The 21,399-nt window shown below is 33.8% G+C and overlaps 1 protein-coding gene across 1 annotated transcript in view; it reads right to left on the bottom strand.

The window, feature by feature from the left end:
- LOC122527769 (DNA-binding protein D-ETS-4-like) overlaps positions 1 to 21,399 on the bottom strand; it is a 48,164-nt gene that overhangs the window by 7,690 nt on the left and 19,075 nt on the right. Inside the window, exons 5-6 of the transcript XR_006306408.1 lie at positions 4,805 to 4,869; positions 4,504 to 4,610 (exon numbers count right to left, since the gene is read on the bottom strand). The gene's annotated coding sequence lies outside the window, so the exon portion shown is untranslated. The remainder of the gene's footprint in view (positions 1 to 4,503; positions 4,611 to 4,804; positions 4,870 to 21,399) is intronic.

Below are 21,399 nucleotides of genomic sequence, written 5' to 3'. Positions count from 1 at the left end.
AAACCAAAAAAAAAAAAAAAAAAAAAAAAAGAAAAAGAGAAAAACAGAAAATCAAGCAGTATATCGCTAAAACGAGGGGTAATTTAGCGTGAAAACGCGCGTTAAATCGACGACAGACATTGAGGACAAATGGTAACTTTATAGCAGCGGAACGAGGCTGATCGACGACAAGGGATAGTAACTCTGTACGAAAATTGCTTGTCCATCGACGACAGAAGAGAGACAGAAAGAGAAAGAAAAAAGAAAGAGAGAGAGAGAGTCGAGAGCGGGGGCGGGCGCGAAAAAATGGCAAATCTGATCCGGACAGCGGCGTGGTAGCGAAGGGTACTGGCCGAGGTCGTCATTACCCGTCATTATCGTGGTTCGGCCAACCACTGTAATCCGTATTTCATTTTCTGCCTGTTTTTTTTACCTCCCCCCCCCCATCTCCACCCTCTCTCGTCGTCTCCGTCGATTCCGAGAGCAAGTGGTTACGGCCCTAGATTACAGGCGTCGCCCAACGACGACCGATAGTTTCCACGATAGAGCTCTCGTTGGACGTACTCGGTTTGCACCTTCCACCCTTTCGGTTCCACGTCTTTTCCGCCGCAATTAGCCTCGGTTGACGAGATCATTTCTATTCAAAAGTTCCACGATGGTAGAACGCGGAGAGTCTTTCGTCGAGTTGGCTTTGGAAGTTTGCGACTATTCGTAATGATCATCTGCTACGATTGTTGCAGTACCAACCAAAGCTAAGAGTGGGACCAAGTTTAATATGTATTTACGAATCCGAGTCAAGTCAATATCCGAGTTTTCGTCTCGCAAGCTTGAGCTTCTTGAAGCCATTTGAATGTGTTTGTGAAGTACTTGATCCCAATTTTATTCAATTATTTATTAATTTTATTCTCGATATTCGAGCTACTTCTGTTTCCAAAAGAACTCACCAATAAACTGAGAATTTTACGCAAATTTGTATTTCTGAGACTGTTACAGGATTGTTTCTTTTCGATCGATTATTCTTTCAGATTATGATTATTATATGCAATTCAGCAAACGCATGAAAATTCTACTTCCGATCAAACATACGAGACTATTCCGTTCAGATCATCAAGTACATTTGGAAATACTATTGGAAATATTTGAAAAAATATCAAATCCAAAGGCTCGAACCTACTTTCGAGTAGTACTCGATTCCATCTCTAACCAACCTGCCTTGTAGACATAATAAAACTATCTGTGATACAATTAAGAATTCTTAATGAGGCAATAAATTCGAAAGAATGATCAATAAACACTCGACGAAACTCGATGGAAAAAACTCGGTGCTTGTGAAATTCCTTCGATCACCTTCGATGAGAACGGTCATCTACGATATTTTTTGCAGCCTCGTTCATTTTTAACGTGATCCTGTTTTAAATGAGCGCTATTTTACGTCGTCTTTAAAAATTGCCGAAAAAAAGGGAGGAAACTTTTTTCTTTTTTTATATGGGAGTTTAGAGTCGCATCGATTACGAGGTCTTTAGCGACGTGCTGGAATTTTCTCTTTATATCTGGTCTAGTAGTTCGGGTCTCCTTTAGGTAATTGATAACGTTTTTTTGTTGTTTCTGGCAGGTTAGAGCGGTGTTTTGGCTTAATCCGTATTTACTTCTTAGGTTTCGGTATTTTCTGCATTCATGTAGCAGGTGTTGCGTGGTGATTTGTTGGTTGCAGGTGTTGCAGAAAGATGGTTCTGTTTAGGAGGTATTCGTGTGTGATCTTGGAGTGTCCGATTCGAAGTCTAGTCATAGCTATCCTTTCTTTTCTGCTTATATTGTTGTTTGGCATTTTTTTGGTAGAAATGGTGTGCTATGTCGTGTATTTTGGTTCTATTTGTCGTAGTCCAAATTCTGTTCCGTTCTTCTCTTTCCGCTTTGGTCGTTGAAGCTAGTAGGTGTGGGATTGGGATGTTGGCGGGAGGAAATTTGCTTTAACTTTTTCTACTGAGAATATCCAGGTAAATTCCGTAGCGCGAGGCATTGGTACTTGGTTTCTTAGTCCCTTTAACCTTCGACCTCCTCCTTTTCCCAATTCGTGCGGTGGTCAGACTCGAATCGAAAGGTCACTGCGTGCACGACGGCGAACCTCGTCGCTCGTTTTCTTTCGTTAATTAAATATATTCGTATCTTTTTTTAAAACTCTGTTCTTGCCGTGGTAGAAAAGTATTATAATTGGTGGACTGTGAATTTTTATGCAAATTTATATTTCTATGAACATAGTAAAAAAAAAAGATGGAAAATCGTCTTACGATTAATTAAGAAAGCTGTATTTCGGATGCTTTACATATTTTTTCATATTATGTCTTTTATGTAACTTTGTACATTAAAACTGTTTATAAATGTAAGGAAATCCATGGTCTAATAATTAGATTAGTTTAATTGATATAACGTGTAACGATGATATTTATTTACCTTTGATAAACTTGAAATTTGCAGAATTACGAATGCTGTCTATGCTCATATATTACAATCGCTGTGTAAGCAAGGACTTTGTCTACTAAATTGTTCATTATTTTTGTGGCAAATTAGCAATGTATCAAATTATCATATTAATTGTCACTTTTTATGCCGAAGCTGACTAAGAAACTCGTTCTCAAAATTATTACGAACAATATCAAGAATGCTGCAAACGTTAATATTTAATAATGCTATTTTTGGAAACGACGAAATCGATTACAGTAGCTGCTCAATTTGCATTGTTAATTATTTGCTGGTTTTACTAATTTGTGTGATAGGTCTCGAAAACCACGAATCATACTCATAAATTTCAGTCCATAATAAGAAACCAATTCTTTTCGTGTCCAGACTTCTAAATAGCCAATGCTTTCTGATATATGGCCCTTTATAAATGATTTTCACTGTATCGATTTAATTTATAAAATTCGGTTAGATAGAAATAATTAAGAATATTTAAATAACGATTTTTACTGAAAATTCAATTTAATGAAACGAACTTTCACAAGACAGATAATGATATGCTGATAATACTCTTTTCTATGAATATATTATAATATATATGTGTTATATAAAACATTTTGAAATTATATTGGTCAAATTAGAGACCATTATTCCAATTAAACAAACCAATTAAAACAAAATTAGAATATCCTTTTCAAGCACACAATAAATATTAAATAGTTAATAAATAATTAAAAATTATTAATATAGTGACCAATCGAATAAATATTTTATATTTAAATCGAGAAATATATACTTGGAATGAATATTTTGCAATTTATATATATATATATAAGATTGTTGTAGATTTGACCGATAGAGTTATAGCAGTCGGGTCTTGTAACAGTGTTAATAAAATTTCGAAATATTATATATATATAATGCATATAAATTCTATCGGATACTTTCGTAAACAATTGTATTTGAATATTTTTCTACGATAAATATTCAAATATATGAGTTTACACGATTGCAACAAACGATTGCGCGTTGTTCAAAGTTGAAAATTATTATTACTATAAATTATTATAATTATGAAATTATTATTATTATAAATTGAAAATTATAGCACATATACATATAAGTTGAAGTTATTCTAGAATGAATTAAAAGACAACGAGCGAGATTGAATTCCCTCATATCATTTACTTATTTCTCCACGAGCTACGTAATTTTTATTCGTTCCCTATCACTGTATGAACTTCTATGAGAAATTATTCGGCGAGCAATTAGTTCTATCTTTCTTAACCTCTTTAACCTATCGACCTCTTCTTCTTCTTCGGGTCCGCCGCATCCTTGGGACCGATTACATTCTCGCAGGACAAGGTTGTTAGAAAGGGCAGGGAGAAAGATCGGTGAACGTGTCTATGCCGAGGTAATAAGGTATAAAAGGAGGCTCGAGAATACAGAATAAACGAACCACGCGCGTAAGGAGTTGCTCGTGCTGAATGTCTTTGCGAAACTTGACGATACCTCGGATTTTCTGCGATTTTGCGAACCAACGTTTCCAGTCAAAATTCCATTCAAATTGTTAATTTCAAAGTAAATAATCTTTGTTTGCCTTTTACTTCGATCTGCTGAAGTTTAACAATTAATAATAACATCTGAAATACCGACATACTAGAAATCAGTGTTTTATTAGCGCACTCTACGCTAAACGACGGTGAATTGGGGAACTACAAGTAAAACGATAGAAGTTGATCAAGCAGTGAATGCGCAGGAAGCATGATCTTTAAAATATTTGAATATTTTGAAATATTTTCCATACGCTTACAAATTAATTACTCGTTTTAACAATAATTATTCAGAAATATTTATAATTTATCTATTCATATGGATATTTTACTTTTGCAAACATTTATATTGAAATTAATTCTTAAAATCGCGAGAAGCCCTATCCTTATCTAATACATAAAAAATTTATTCGCGATCACTATGCTCATCAAAGATTCTACGTACATATAACCAGTCACTCGTGCCGATTCGGTGACATGATTGAGTGACTGGAGAACAAAAATGCATGTAACTCACTGCGAAAAACGTTATCATCGATGCTGCAGAGAAAGTTGTCATGAAGATCCTCATCAAGTAGATATCACTGAGAATCCCATGGTGGAAGTGAACGCCGTGAAAAATTTCTTGAAAAACATAAAGCAATTTGTTTTTACAGACACAGTGTGATTTGTGAAAATTTAGATTTAATAATGATAGAAATTGGGGCTAATAATTTAAAGTGTTTCTATTTTACAATAATAATTTTACATTCGATTTCAACGGAAATTACAGAGGGGACAGAATTCAAGCTGCAACATGCTAAAGTATAAATACTTACATTTTTAACTTTTGAAACATCGTAACATCCTTAGAAGATCAGATGAAGTGGAGAATGTAGAAAATCTGTAACATTAAAGATTAGAATTTATGTTTAAAAGCAAAGGAAAATCTTAAGCTGAAGGTAATGAAAGATTCTTACATTCTTGGCTTTAGAGCAGCGTTAATCGTTAAATACACACGTAAAATGGTACTATTAATGAGGTATATTAAATGAAAGTAAAAGAGTGTCGAAGAAGCAACGCCACTGAAGAGATACCGATAGGTTAGAAAATATTACAAACCTAATGTGGCGTAACGCGTGTTGATCACGAAAGTCGACAGCCGAATAACTCTCCGCGACGCGTCTCGTCTAACAATTGAGGAAATAGCAGGCGATGAAGTGAACTTATCCCAACAGGCACGATAATGAAGATAAACATAAACACCGCGTTCGTGTTGTTGTGCCGAAGTTCGAGGCCTTCAAGGCTTTCTACACCTTATTCTATTTGAGAAATAGAAAATCTTATTATATTACACACTAAAATTATTATTATTGCGTGCATTCTTCATAAATTATTGTTGAGTTTAGTATTAGAATTGTTAAAAATTACGCTGTATAAAGAATCAACAAATAAGTAGAAAATTTTATAATAATAGTGTGTGCATTATAATAAAATATGTATATACATGTATAACAGGGTTACAATATTTCTACTGGTTAGAATTGAAATTAAATTTTGGCATAAAATTATACATTACTTTTAGCACAGTATGCTCTGTTTAAATGTTTATATGCTATTATTTTTTTAATTGTTAAAAATTATATGTAATAATTATTTAGATAAATTTTACTTTAGAGGACTACAAACTTATACACTTTCTCGATGATCTGGCAGATCTTGATGAATTGAAGTCAAAAATGCAGGTTTCAATTTAAAAATTCACGTCACAAATACAAATCTAACAGCTACTGATTTCAATTTTTACTTACTTAGAAATGTAAGAAAATTAATCGTGAAACGATTCAACTTGCTTTCTCACGAAGTGCTGACATTCAACTATACTTTCGTCTGCTTTGAAACTCGGATAATTGTCCAAAATATTCTCGCACGAAAGAAACAACGAACGAGCGAGGAAACGAAGGAGAAACAAAACTGCAGCATCGACGCGGACAGAATTAACCAAGAGGTTAAAGGGTTAAGACGATAAAGTGGGAATCTCGAGAGAAACGGGGAGGTGAGATTAACCTTCTTTCGATAGAAAGATGAGATACACGGAATCGCGAGATGGATAAAAACGATAGAGATTAATCGTCTCGGATGGCTTTGCAATTGACAGCTATTAAACGCGAGGAAATTTTTTGTCTTGAATATATTATATATAGCGAGAGCCAAAAGTGAGCATACATCTTGGAGATAATTTGATCTAATATTTTCTACAATAGAAATTTTCTACAGTATCTGGAGATCGTAGAAAATTTCAGATTCTTCTTTCTCAGTTTTCTTTCCTCGAAATCCTCCTTTGTCGCCTGTTTGAATTAAATGCGTGTGACGCGCGTTTATTAATTATCGTACGACAGGCTCGATTTACGATCACGAAGAATGGGAACGATATTAAAATGGCGGCAGGCGTATTTCCGAGGTCGCGCACAGGCATCGAGATAAAGCGTTAAGCACACGTTCGGATCGTTCGTAGTCGATAATTGAATGTTTCTCGCGGCTCGTCCACGAGATAAATTGAATATCTCTTTTTCGTGGCCAACGGGGACACCGTTGCAGACGCAGATAAATCAGGTACACGCGTGCTGCTGGAATGCAAGGATAAGTGAAAATCGTGGTTCCGATAGCTCGGCCGTGGCACCGTACGCGTTTCCAAGATATCATTACGCGAAAACGAACAAAAGCAAACGAGGAGAGACCGTTTAATCATTGCTCGATACTTATCGGTGATCTCTTGCTCCGTTGTACTTACAAACGCATGGGCAGTAGCCGTTGAATTAGGAGCACTCGAGCGATTTTCACTTTACGTGCTTTTTTAGTAAAATCGAAAGGTTTTCAATTTCAAATGCAATTTAAATGCAAGTTTCGTTAGCCATTTGGATTTCTTGAAACTATTTCATGAAACTAGAATCTACATGGGAGACATAACGATGGAAAAATATTGAAAGATCCTTGAAACTTCTTCCCGTATATATATATTTTTTATTTATTTTATTATTTAATATATATTTAATATTATATATAATTTATAATATATTAATTGTCGTTTAATATATTTAATATAATACATATTATCTACATGGGAGACATAACGATGGAAAAATATTGAAAGATCCTTGAAACTTCTTCCCGTATATATATATTTTTTATTTATTTTATTATTTAATATATATATATTTTATATATTTAATATAGTATATATTATTATTTTATATATTTAATATAGTATATATTATTATTTTATATATTTAATATAGTATATATTATTATTTTATTTATTTAAGATATATTATATTTTTTATATTTATTTTATATATATATATATATTAGAATATATTGGAACACAAAAAATAGAATTTAGTAATAAAAACTTGATTGAAAAGAAATATGAATCAAGTGTAAATTTATTATAATATTATGGGAATTGTTTACTGTTAAAATAATACTAGAAACTAAATGATTATGAGGAAGACTGGATCTTTAGAAAAAGAAAAGAATTAGAAAGTAAAAGTAAATAAGATAAAACATATGCTTGTATAGTTTCTTCATTTAATTATGTGGTGGTCGAGGAAAATGTTGATGGAATGTAAATTTACTTCGGTCCTACAAAAAAAAGGAAACTCGTCTGCCACAATATTAACATTCTACAAACATATTTTTCTTCAATTACAAATGACGATCAAAAATAATTTCGTTATAAACGAAGGTATAATGGATGTAAATGTAAAAGATTGCTCGTTGTGCTAGTGTTAACTTGCAAACTATACGAAAATAAAAAAAAAAAAACAATTTTAATACAGACGAATACTTCGATTTCGAAATATCACTCGTAAAGTTACAATTTATTAATCGCGCTTCAACGGCCAAGTAACGCGTTTGTAAAGGGTACAATGTACGTCTCAAGGCCAGTGGATAATCCAAAGAAAGGCGATAATTGCAGCTCGGTAGTACGGAGTCCTTTCTCTTTCACCGATAGAACAAAGGTGCGAATCGTACTGGAGTTCAATATTCTTTCCACTCAGATATTCATTACTGACTATTAACAATTACAGTATAGTCTAGGCAAATTGAGCGTTGTTTAAATAAAGTATCTCTCCTTCTTCTCACATTAGTAGTTATCGATCGATCAGTTTATTCATTTCACTTGATCATGCTACTATCTGTTTCACATTTTGCAAATGAAATACCAACGGTCTTATCATGGTACCTATTGATATTTTATTAATTTTTATTATCACGATTCTTTCATTTCATTTAGGAAAATTTCTATCGATCCATACTTAATCGCAAAAATAAGTAAATAAGTTTTGGTGTAACAATTTTTTATATAAATGGAAAGATATAAATGTAACATCATGGCATGCATAAACGTTTTTAAGATTGAGCATCCCAATGTTAAGACGATGCTCGGCTTTTCATGATGTTAGACAAATGTTACGTAGAATGTTCAACATTATATTTACAACAGCAATAGCACGAAACAGTACGATGCGATGGAGGAAGAAAAAATTGCAATTTAAATAAGTTTTTTCCGCTAGAAATCGATAAACGTTTCGGATAAAATATTTTTAAATTGTCTAAAAGATCTGAAACGAGGATTTTTCACTTGGTAAAACTCGAAAGTGATTTTCTCAAGAGGGATTCCAAGTGCTGTGTCTTCCGATATTGCGCCATTATGCTAATTTTCCAGAGAACCTTGGAATTTTGATACTTCGCATTGGTCTTCTAGTTCGAAGGGTGTATCTAATAACACTGCTTGGTTCGTTTATTCATACGATCAGATTATTTTACGCAAAATAATACCGGTATCCGATCATCGTTCGTGTATTTACTTACCGAGCCACGATCGATCTCCGAATCGGCGCGACAATGCTTGTTGGCCGTAATGAATCTTGGTTGTCGCATAATGAGAGCATAAATTATGCGCTCTCGTACGAGTATCCCTTTCTCTGTGTTGCTCCTCAACGAGACTCCAACCCGGTCCCTGCAATAAATTCTATGCTATACAGGCTATACCTCTCTCTTTCCTCCCCCACCTTCACTCATTCTCTCTTTGTTCTTTCTCTTTCTCTTTCTCAGTCACTTCGTACCTTTCCCTCTCAGTTTTCCCGTACAAATTTACTTCATCTTCGTCCGCGCGTTATTGATTTCCTTAGTCTTAAAAATTCAATGCTAATTAATTACGTCTGACGAAGGCACGACTTGTTTTACGATTCTTCTAATTTTTATTTTCAATGTGTCTTCTTTATACTCTGTACCTTTGAAATGATCTCCCAATAATTAAAAATTATATTATTAAGAATTTATTGCTATTAATAAGTTAATTTGACGAAATTGGACACTGTTTTAGCGTTGTTCTAAATTTTATTCTCGATGTGTTTCGTTTCACCTTCTGTCCTGTTGTAATTGTTATTTGATTAGTCATTTCCATCGTTACTTTGTTTGTTCCTTTCATTTGCTTCTACAAGATTTTCACCTCTTTGTCATTTTTCTGTCACTGTCGCGTTTTTCTAAATTTTTCCATTTCAATATTCTATCTTTCTCTTTCTTCATTTGTTATGCTCTATCTTTTTCATATAATTTATCTTCATACTTAATTTTGCTTTTTATCAATTTCGCCATTCTTTCTTATCTTCTGCCTTAATATTTCGTATTGAACGTTCGAGTTCTTCCCTTATTTATTTCCTCCGAAGAATTCGTCTTTAACTTTTCCGAATATATTTAATACTCTTTAAATTTAATTAAGTTATCAATTCTCATTCTTGTATTTTTACCTCATTCTTTTCACATTTTTTTCAATTCTGTCTTTTCATTTTTAGATCAATTTTATTCTACAAATGGTACTATAAATACTTTCTTTTCACTGTATTTTAACTTGTTTCCTTCAAATTTATCTAACTTGTTCTTTCTATCGTTCCATTAATAAATTTTCCATCTATCTTAATTTATTTTCCCCAACTATGCATCAATTTTATCTTATAAATTCCATTGTAAATATTTCAAATACTTCCTCTCCACTCTATTTTATCTCACCTTTCCCAAACATTTCGATCGAGACATCAAAGATGAATATGTTACAATTCTACGAACTCTTCCATGAATCTCAGAGCTCGTTCCCTTTATCGTTCTGTCTTTCCCTCAACTTCCATCAACTCCACGAAATTCCTCCGTCAAACATCTCAAATACTTCTCAACTCTCATTCTCTCCAAATTTTCCCTTCTCGCGCGTCTTTCCATTCTCCCATTCGCGACGAATCCCCGGGCCTGGACGCCGGTTTTTCCTTGTTCCTCTCTCACCCAGTTCCTCCCCGCTGGTCCTATCTCTGGCTCGCATCTCATTGTTCGTCCACGTTCCTCTCGTTTGCGCCTCCGCCGCGGTACGTGCAGCGTCGCGAGGTTCACGTGAAGGTGTATCGGCGCGTGTTCGGGCCGCGCTCGGCCGGTCTCGTCGCTCGTATATACTTACCTGGCAATTAGTTTTGCGGAGAATGTTGTTGTCCTTGGTCGTACGGACACACGCGCGATCCGTTCGTTTTGCGGGGGTGTCCCCGGCGCGCACGGCAGTCTCTATATCGGCGGGGAACAACGCCGTGGATCGGCTTCTACTCGCGGCTCCTCCGGGGCTCGCAAAACCGACCCCGCAGGTGCAGCATCTCGCGTGGTTCCACGCTTGTCTACGTGCCTGGAATTTTCGCCGATTCGCGTCCGTTATTCAGCGTTCCTCCATCGATCAGCGTAACATCGATCGTAATATGATCTAATTTTCAGCCGCTTCGATTCTTTAGTTCGGATCGTTGAAGTAGAACAGTTAATCTGCATTGCATTGTATTATATTAGTATATTATTTTGATTTGCGTCGAGGTACAGCGAATAGGAACTCTAAGGTTTTGGGAAAATTGTTGCGTCGTTATATTGTATTGAAAATGAAGTCCGGTTTAGTAAATGATTTGGAAAATGTTTGCTGTAATTTCCATGTTTCGATTTCTACTTGCTTAAGTAGGAAAATTATTATATCATATTGTTATATTAGTATATATGCATATGATTAATATTAAGATTCGTGTTATATTAGTATATATGCATATTATTAATATTAAGATTGATGTTATATTATTATATATGCATATTATTAATATTAACATTAATATTATATTAGTATATATGTATGTTATTAATATTAACATTAATGTTATATTAGTATATATGCATATTATTAATATTAATAATAATATTGCTATATTCGTGTATATGCATATTATTAATATTAATAATAATATTGCTATATTCGTGTATATGCATATTATTAATATTAATAATAATATTCCTATATTAGTGTATATGCATATTATTAATATTAATAATAATATTGCTATATTAGTATATATGCATATTATTAATATTAAGTTTAATGTTATATTATTATATATGCATATTATTAATATTAAGATACAGTGGAGATAAAGTTGCATCATTTAATTAACAATATAATTCAATTTTCAACTGTTTCGATTTTTCGAGTTAGAACAACAGAAGAATAAAATAGAAAAACCGGTTTGAAAATTGCAAGTTTCGTCCATAGATAGATGAAGTACAATGGTCCAATAGTACCAATAAATGGACAAAAATGTCCCACTTTCTTAAATTAAGAAAATAGTAAAATCGCGATGATAACCGATTAACATCAGGAAATGGCCATTTAAGTTTCCATGCCCGTCCCTTCCGACAAAAACGAAATCTATAAATTTATCCAAGAGAGTACACGTGTAGCAAAGAAGAACAGTACACGATGCCCACGGGTGATATCAGTGGCTAATCATTTTTAGGTTCGCCTCTTCTATCGACTCGTTATCGCGAACGGAGCGTTAAAACAGGCACGATACCGATTTTTCCCTATCCGAAGCGAAACACATCCACGTTTAAATTACATCTGCTTAAGAGTGTCGGCCACGGGACCGCTCTCAGATCGCAAAACAATGGCGACCCGATAAAATAACTGGAGGATTCATTTATTCCACGTAACTATACGTGCCTTCGCGCGCGCGCGTTTTTTTCGTAAAAATACCGACTACCCTATGGATCAGTGATGCGCAATCATTGGCCCCGCGTGACCTGCATAAATCTTTGGAACCACTGCTCCTTCGGATTTGGAAAGTAATTTCAAGTATCTGCTTCCGCGTTTGGTTACATTCTATTCTTTTGAATATACAACGGCGTACGGAGTAAGAAAGCTGTTTAACTCTCAAGTGACATCGTGGTGGTCGCAGATGACCATAGTATTATATCACAAAAGTTCATTCAAGTTCAATTCAATTGTAATTATACTTTTCAATTTAAATCGAATTTAAATGTAAATTTAATTATTACTTTGTATTTTGCATCTTCTCCGATGGAGATTGATAATAAAATTGATTAGAATCTAGTCAAAATTAAATAACGTGTAACCTAAATTTTTACAGCTTCCAGTGATATCAATTGAGAGTTAAGAAATAAGTATATCGGAAGTGTTCGTCATTTTATATTAATTAATCGAATGATTTACGTTACGCCAGTTTAATTAAGTAAAATTTCTTCTCGCCAAGAGTTCTTTCCTCTTGGAGCTAATTGAAAAATCATGATAATTAATATGCTTATCGAGAGATCGCTAAAATTCTCAGATGTACGATTACACGAGAGATAAATTAAGCATTAATTTACAGAAAGAAGACGCTTGAAATGAAATTTCAAGTGTTTGAGAAAGGATTCTCGTTAATGGTAAAATTAATCGTTCGTTCCAAGAAGCGGTTACCACATTAATTGTTTTCCCTGCCATGTAAGAGGTAGTCAAGGTGGTCAAGTTAAGTTGAAATATTGCAGAGAAACACTAAAGCTGCAATGTACATTACAGTCGTCATAAAACTGAGACATTCTAAATATGATTTTAACGGGCAATTAAAGTAAAAGCTGATTACCTAGGGCCTAAATGTACAGCCCAAACCGAGTATAATTCTTAAAATATTTCCTACGTGTTTTTCACTCTAAAAGCATCTGTTGAACGATGATCGTCTTAAATTTAAATGTATACGAAAGCTGCATGGACCTAATTAAATACAAACGCTATACTAGACACAATATCGATACTTTTTCCAAACGTCTTCTTTATGTGTTTTTCAATCTAAAAGCATCTGTTGAACGATGATCGTCTTAAATTTAAATGTATACGAAAGCTGCATGGACCTAAATACAAACGCTATACTAGACACAATGTTGGTGCTTGTACTTACAATAAAAATAGCCAACACAATAATAAAATATCTAATATCTAGCGTAAAAGTGTACATATCTAACACGAGTTTCGTAATCGCGACACGTTAAAAATGAATTTTGCGCACCACTGCTCTATCCGCGGCCTAAAAGAAATCCCTCTCCGTCTCTCTTCCCTCAACGTCAACTCCTCCATTTCCGTTCTTCGTCCCCTCTAACCTACACCCTTCGCTCCGATCGCTCGGGCCAGTTACTCCCCTTTAACGCGGCGCGGTGCTCCTTTTCTGCCAGCGATTCAGCCACGATAGATCGGCCGGAAAGAGGGCCTAGGCCTGGGCCTTCTCTTCTCCGGCCGATCCGTCCACCGGTTCCTCGCTCGCTCTCCCTCCGGTCTTTCTTTCATCCTTCCCGGAGCGGACGGCTGGAATTTTTTTCTCCTGGAATCGTGGAGAGTCGGCGCGGTAACGGAGAGATACGCGCGGTACGAGGTGTTGTTGCAACAAGGTGTTAGATTAATTGTACGATTAAATCGTCGTAAATCTCGAAAAGGGACGCCCACTGCCCTCGTGTCCGCCCCCTTTGCACCGCGTCAGGGATGATCCGCGATGGTGAAACGAAGACGAGTGGAACGAAGAAAGAGAGAGAGAGAGAGAGAGAGAGAGAAACAGACAGACGGAAGAGAGGAGAGGAGCACAGCTCGACGTTTCCAGAGCGATACGAATCTTTATGGCGGAGAGATTCTCGCCATCCTCCGCGGATGGTTCAACCCTTTTGCTTTTGCTTTTGCTTGCCGTTTTGCTCTCCCTCGCTCTCCACGGCCTCTTTCCTCTTCGTTTGTTTGGCCAAGTTCGCGAGTTCGCTGTTCCGCCGATTGTAACCGCCGCCGTCTGTGTAAATTGCAATGCTCGCGTTTCGAAAGGCTCGGACATCAGTTGTCTTTTTTTCTTTGGGAGGAGGGAGAGATCAAGGACGAAGCAATAATTCACAGTGCAATGTTATAAACACCTACGGTCGTTCAATTTCGTTTCTCGTTCAATTCTAATTTCAAATCGTTGTTAGTTTCACGTTTAATTTAATTTGTAATTTCGATATCAAGAAGTATTTCATACAAATTAATTTCCAATACTCGTCGCATTCTTCGCAATAATTTATCGCACGCTCGCGAACGCCTGTTCATATTTTCTTTAAAAAAAAAAAAAAAAAAAATGTTCAACGGTCAATAAATCCTGGCCGCTGGTATAATATTTGCGCTCCAATTGCCGAGTATCTTCCCGTTAATCCGCGTAATTGCCCCGATGCAGCAAGGGCCAATTAAAACGCTGTAATTGAAATTGCTAGACCGTGGTGCCATTAAAGCGACACGTTATTGCCTTATTTGTTGCTGTTGTTTTTAATACCATTGAAGAGTTCGCATCGAGCTGTTTCTCTTCAGATACAAATTTCCATCTGTAACTACAATAAAATTCGTTCGAAGAGTCTCCTCGATTTTTTCCATTTCGTTATCGCCCCGTTTACATCTGAACGTATTTAACGTTCGCAGACGAAGTAGTGTACAGAACGTGATTTTATTTGTGTACGCGCACGATAAATCGTAGACAGAGCTGAGCAAAGCTTGGAGGAAAAATTGTTTCTTTGGAGATTACTATTTTAGTGTATGGCTGAATAATATTTTAAATTTCGGCAAATGAAACATTTCTGTTTCAACAATCTGAGGTATTCATGAAATAAAATATTTTGGTCTCGTATTTTAAATATACAGTTCAATCACATTGAGAAAAGATTTCACATCAAAGAAATATTAAAATTTGCATCTATATCCTCTTCTTTGTTTAAAGTGTTACGATTTATCAATGTATTTTATTATGTTTCAGGTGATTTTTCAATTATATAATTATTTATAATTATTAATAACTGTAAAGTAGATTTTTTACATGACAATAGTTATTCTAATAATTAAATAGTAAAAAATAATTTAATTATTATTCTAATATATAATTATTATTAATTAATAATATATATTGTTATATGTAATTATTATTCTAATATGAATTCAGAGAATCGTTCCAATTCCAACACAATGACGATTGTTTTCTACTTCTGACGATCTTTTTCTCTTTCTTCCTTTCCTTTCATCTCTTCATTCTTTTCGCCGGTGACACACAGATTCCTCGATTCCAAGATTTAAGTCGAGAGTGACATTCGAGCATCGTCGTCGTCGAACGGAAATTTAATCACGATGAGTCACTTGAATTTATTGTCGATTAGGTTTCACGCATAATTTCAGAACTTTCACTCGCCCACAATCATAAATTGCTTTCGTTCCTTTTTTTTTTTTTTCACGTTATTGGCCATAAAAATAAGTAGGATTTGATATTCCGATTTCATGCTCCAATATTCCCGCGTTTATCGAGTCAACGAGTGTTTTCACTTTACATTAGCGGGGTCTAATAATTAAAAATAACGATTAAACTTCTACTTTGCTATTAACGATCAATTATCTTTCAATTTTAACCGCCAATCGGATAATTAACTGACGATTAACTATTGAAATTCTGCCTAAAAGTCTGCAACCTAATGATCATGATTTATCTGTTACCGAGTAAGGCGATAATCTTTTTTATCATAATAGATTTCTTTAATACCATTTAATGGCGGAAATTTTTGATTTAGTGTTCGCGCATGTTTCTTACATTGTCTATTTCCCAAATTATTCAAGCGTCACTGTCAGATTTATCAAACTGAGACATTCTAGACAACTGGTGTACAACTGTGCATTACCTAGCGGCAATTGCACTATCGACATTGTTCTTTTCGTATTCGTTTCAATTGTTAGTCACCGTAGCGACGAAATTTCTACTGTGCAGTTGCGACTGAAAAGCGAGTTGCTCTCGTCCCAACCGCAAACGACTACCTGCATTCTTTAATCTAATCTCTGAGGAGAATAATTCAACTTTAATACCTTTCGCCCTCCTCTCTGCTGATAGTAGATCATTTGTAACGCAATAACGAAGCCATTACGACGTCCGCGATTTTCTATTCGTATTATTTTGTTCTCGGTCGATGCAATTTCATCTTCCGTACTTCTAGCGAATAAGTGAAACATGAAACATTAATAACGAAGAAACAGTTTGTCATGTTACCATACAGCACTTCAACTCTTTTAAGCTTCGTAAATTTGTAAAAGACAATAAGAATGAGACGATATTGATATATTAATTATTAAGACATCAATATTAATTAATATTAATTAACACATTTTATTAATTAATATCAATATCTTAATGTCTTAATTCGCTAAAATACGGAAGATGAAACTGCATCGACCGAGAACAAAAAAAATTAATAATTAAGATATTAAGATATTAATTAAAATTAAGATATTAAGATATTAAGATATTAATTAATATTAATTAAAATATTAAGATATTAATTAAAATTAAGATATTAAGATAAAAATTAATAATTAAGATATTAAGATATTAAGATATTAATTAATATTAATTATAATATTAAGAAATTAATTAAGATATTAATTAATATTAATTAAAATATTAAGAAATTAATTAAGATATTAATTAAAATATTAAGATATTAATTAAAATATTAATTAATATTAATTAAGATATTAAGATATTAATTAAAATTAATTAAGATATTAAGATATTACTTAATATTAATTAAGATATTAAGATATTAATTAATATTAATTAAGATATTAACATATTAATTAATATTAATTAAGATATTAACATATTAATTAATATTAATTAAGATAATAAGATATTAATATTAATTTCGCAAAATCACGAAAGACACAAAACAGAGGAAAAATAATGAATCGAATGGTATGAAATAGAATTTGACAACGCAAACTGATTGTACTTGAAGCATTAACAGTGAAATATCAAATTCTTTTAACGTTGGCAACTTTGCTATATAATTCCTCAATACATATAGGAAATATTTCACTTTTAAACGTGTTCGAAGACATTTTTTTCTCAAACTGATTTAGTGTCCGAAAGTAAATTCTTAATGTCGGAAAAGAAAGAAGCCAGGAAAGAAGAAAATCGCGTAACCTTCAAGCGAGAATGTTTCACACGAGAATTCTTCGACCTCGAAATAGAAATCTTCCTCTTAAATGGAAGTGTTTCGTTAGAATAATCGCCCGTATGCATAACCGTGTTAGAACCACGTGGTACAGCGTGTACCATGGTACTCGATGTACCTCACAGCCTGACGGAAGTACCGACTACCATTAAAGCTGGCCGCACAATGGATTATCGTAAATTCCGCGGAGGAACGACTGCGTTAGTCAACCGATGCACGATTTCTGTAAAGTCGAGGCGAACGATTTGCGAGCGTCACGAGACGATCGACGTGCTACATAGCGTTGTTTAGGAACTTTATTATTATCATTAGACTGAAAACTGTTTGGAAATCTCAAAACATTCGGTAGATTAGATGGAGCAATCAATTAGCAAAAGTGTAATACTTGGTTCTGTAATAGTTTCCTTTTTTGGCAGAGATGATTTTGTAATACCGATCTCTCGGCAAATTTTATGAAACGCAATGCAATAATGTACGTATTGATTTGAAATTAATTGAAATTAATTCGAAAATTATATTATATTGTATTATATTGAAGATTATTAAATTCAATAAATTTCCTCTGTATAAAATCTTGAAGCAGACTCAAAATGAAAAATATTAATGTCTGACTGTTGCATATGAAGCAATCAATTTCAATTGTTCAGAATTTAGCAACCAAAAATGTTGAACGGTATCTGTGCTGTTTGAAATTTGACAAATTCAACATAATCGACGTTTCCACCAATTTTTATTGCAAAATGTTAGTATGTATCAAAGGAAACCGTGTATAACCATCAAATTTACTAAAAATTTTAATTGCAACAAACGTGAAATCGTTTCACGAGAGTGATGATACATCGAATACATTTCTTGAGTCGGAATTTAATTAATATCATTTCTGAGAAATTTACTGTAAGACAAGTAATAAATATCAAAGAAATTTATTATATATCCATTGAAACTTACGTTAAAAATTGGTCAACTTAATATCACGATAAAATAAAAAAAGACCAGATCTGTTTCAAATTGAAAAATCTTAAATTTCAAGCAGTGAACAAAAGCATTTCGTTTTACAAGAGAGAGAAAAAGAACACGATATCTGTGATCCTTTTTAAACCGTGAAAAAGAAAAAAAAAAACGAAAGGAAAGGAAAGAAACAGAGTGGAAATGTTTCAGATTGAACGATCACCTCTCCGCCGCGTTATCATCGCGATTTACATCATAACGAACGTCAACTTCTATAAACCTTTCATTTGCAAGGACCGAAGCATTTCTCTGAACAGAGATCCTTGAAAACCTGCAGAGAAATCGCAGAAAACCATCTTTCATTGACCGCGAACCGCGTCGATTCTTAATCGAATAAATTTTCATGCTGTTGTTTGCTTGCCGATTTCGCCGCTAAAACGGCGGATCTGTGCAGATAAATCTGAGAGCCGCTCGATCGATATCACGTAGCTGCTAAACTGATAATCCATCAGTGGTTTACGATTATGACTGATCTTTTCAATGCGTTCGAACGATACGAGCGCCAATAATCATTCTCTCTTTTGCTATTGGAGGAGGGCAATCGCGAAACAGGTATTTTCGAAAAATAATTCTGATACGAGGTGAGTGCGACGTGCAGTTTTTACTTCAACAATCGGTAAATATCACTGATTATTTGGTCAAATGTCAAGTTACTTTTAATATCTTTCGATATCGTATGTTTCAATGATCGCTATTTAATTCGTATTTATATGTATCTTGTATTTTATTAATATTTGAACACCATTTATAACATTTATATTATTTACTTTACTTTTATTATATATTAAAAATATTTATTATATATTTTATTATGTATTAAAATTATATAATAAAAATAATATATGTTATTATTATATTATTTTTATTATTTATAATATTATAATACCATTGTTAGCAGATACAAGTGATTGAAATATATTATACGTAGATAAATTTATAAAAAGAAGATTCAGTTTGTACGCCTAATATTAACATCTTACGGGTTCCTCGTTGTATAAGCTTTCATTTTTCCTTTTCTTCTTGAGCAAAGCTGTACACCGTATCGTCACCTTCAGCTACTTTAATGGAGATTATCAAGTGCACGAGTGGTGACCAATGAAACGATTCCATTTCATTTTCGTACTGTTCTATTCACGATTTTTACGAAGATCATGCGACAGACTCAAACACGATACTATTACGTGTCATCCATGAAAGTCAAATGAAGCGCGTCGAATTTATACGTTTCAATCTGAACAAAGCTCATCTCAAAGAATGGAAACGTTTACTACTAGCATTTTAAACGATCTCGTTTGAACCCTCAAATAGTTGCGAGTTCAAGATTAACTCGTTTATTCACTTAATACCGATTACTTACAAGGTATAATACTGTCAGAGATTTAATGTACATATGAGATTAAAATCAACACTGAATAATTTCATGTCGGCAACATTAAGATGAGATTATCGCGAGATTGTATCATTTCTTTCGAGGCTCACCAAAGTCAATTTACTTCACTTATGTGTACGCGACGAGTTTTCGGATATTCAGAAGAATTCGCGAAATAAAACACCAAGGGTTTGCTTTTTTCGTTTTGCGTTTTTATTGGTAACTGGAATTTTGAGACACATTGATTGAATCGTGGGTAATGAGTATTCATGTTTCGAACAGAAATATTACAGGCTTGAATGCTTGTTTACACGTTTGTTGTCCTGAAAATCAATTCACATGCCGATTACAATTCAACCAGGCTTCCATGAACGTTTACAACGATCTCGATGATAACATACACGTATATATATTTGCCAATTTCTTTTCTCTCTTTTTTTTTTCTTTTTTTCTTTTCTTTAGCAGAACGAGTCACTCGCTCTTTCGCTCGCAATTGCTTTGCAATTAAAAAATGCTAAAGATACTTTTCATTCTCTCTGGTTTCAAGAACATAATCGAGCTTGTCGTCATGCTCTTTGGCTTAACGATCTGTTTCGAGAATTCGCGAGATTTCGATGCACAGAGGTTCGCGAAAGTATTCGAACGCTTAATTGCAACATCATAGAACAAATTTTGAAAGAGAAATGGATTCGAAGTGGAATGCAATGTCTGCAACATGAAATTATATTGCAATGAACGGACGTAACGAAATAGATGACTGTTGTTAGTTGTAGATAAAAGTATGTTTAATGTAAGGATTATCTATCAATTTTAAATAAATATCAATTTTAAACTCTCCTTCGTCTTATTAATACTGTAATGAGACACGAATGCCAGGATTACAATCAGATGGAAATTCTAAGAATCTATAAAGTCGCATGATATTCATTGCAAATATACATTTAATAAAAAAAAAGACGATCCCGTTGAATAATAAATTTTACTGACTCAACAGATCATTAAATAGATCACGTAACAGATCATTTAAATAATAGTTTTGTTATCCGCGAAATAATATATACAACATACATAATTGTATCACCTATATCTCTTGTAATGTATAACCATAATAATCCAGTTTTATCACCATGTTAGCGAAATTTAAAAAAAAAAAAAATCACGTGTAATGATAGTTTTTAGAAAACTACAATGTAGTTCGAATACTTTTGTGAGCAACTATATACATACAATAAATATTTGGCGCGGTAAATTGCACATAGAGAACGACAGAAGATAGTTATCCAGGCTCGTCGAAAAATCTCATCGTATTGATTCCGCCGTTTTGAAACAATCGATCCTCCGCTCGGGAACGCTTCTTTATCGTTCAATTTAATTAACATGCCCCGGCGAAGACAGAGCCCGAAACGCGAGATTGAAACCAGTCCCACGGCATGCCACGCCACGACGACCTCGACGTTTTACGTAGAGAACAACTTTCTAACAATGTAACGTACGTATATAAAATATATTAATACGGTTACGAACTCAGTTAAATAAATAATTATTAAAAAAAATATAATAATAATATATAATAATAATAATAATAATAATAATAATAATAATAATAATAATAATAATAATAATAATAATAATAATAAAACGAACGTACAAAATGATTAAATGTCGAGTATT

The sequence above is a fragment of the Frieseomelitta varia genome, unplaced genomic scaffold, assembly GCF_011392965.1.
Source record: "Frieseomelitta varia isolate USP_RPSP 00005682 unplaced genomic scaffold, Fvar_1.2 scaffold_231, whole genome shotgun sequence".
In the NCBI taxonomy this organism is placed as follows: domain Eukaryota; kingdom Metazoa; phylum Arthropoda; class Insecta; order Hymenoptera; family Apidae; genus Frieseomelitta; species Frieseomelitta varia.
Note: the sequence above shows the minus strand (reverse complement) of the source record. Positions and strands in the feature narration are given on the sequence as shown.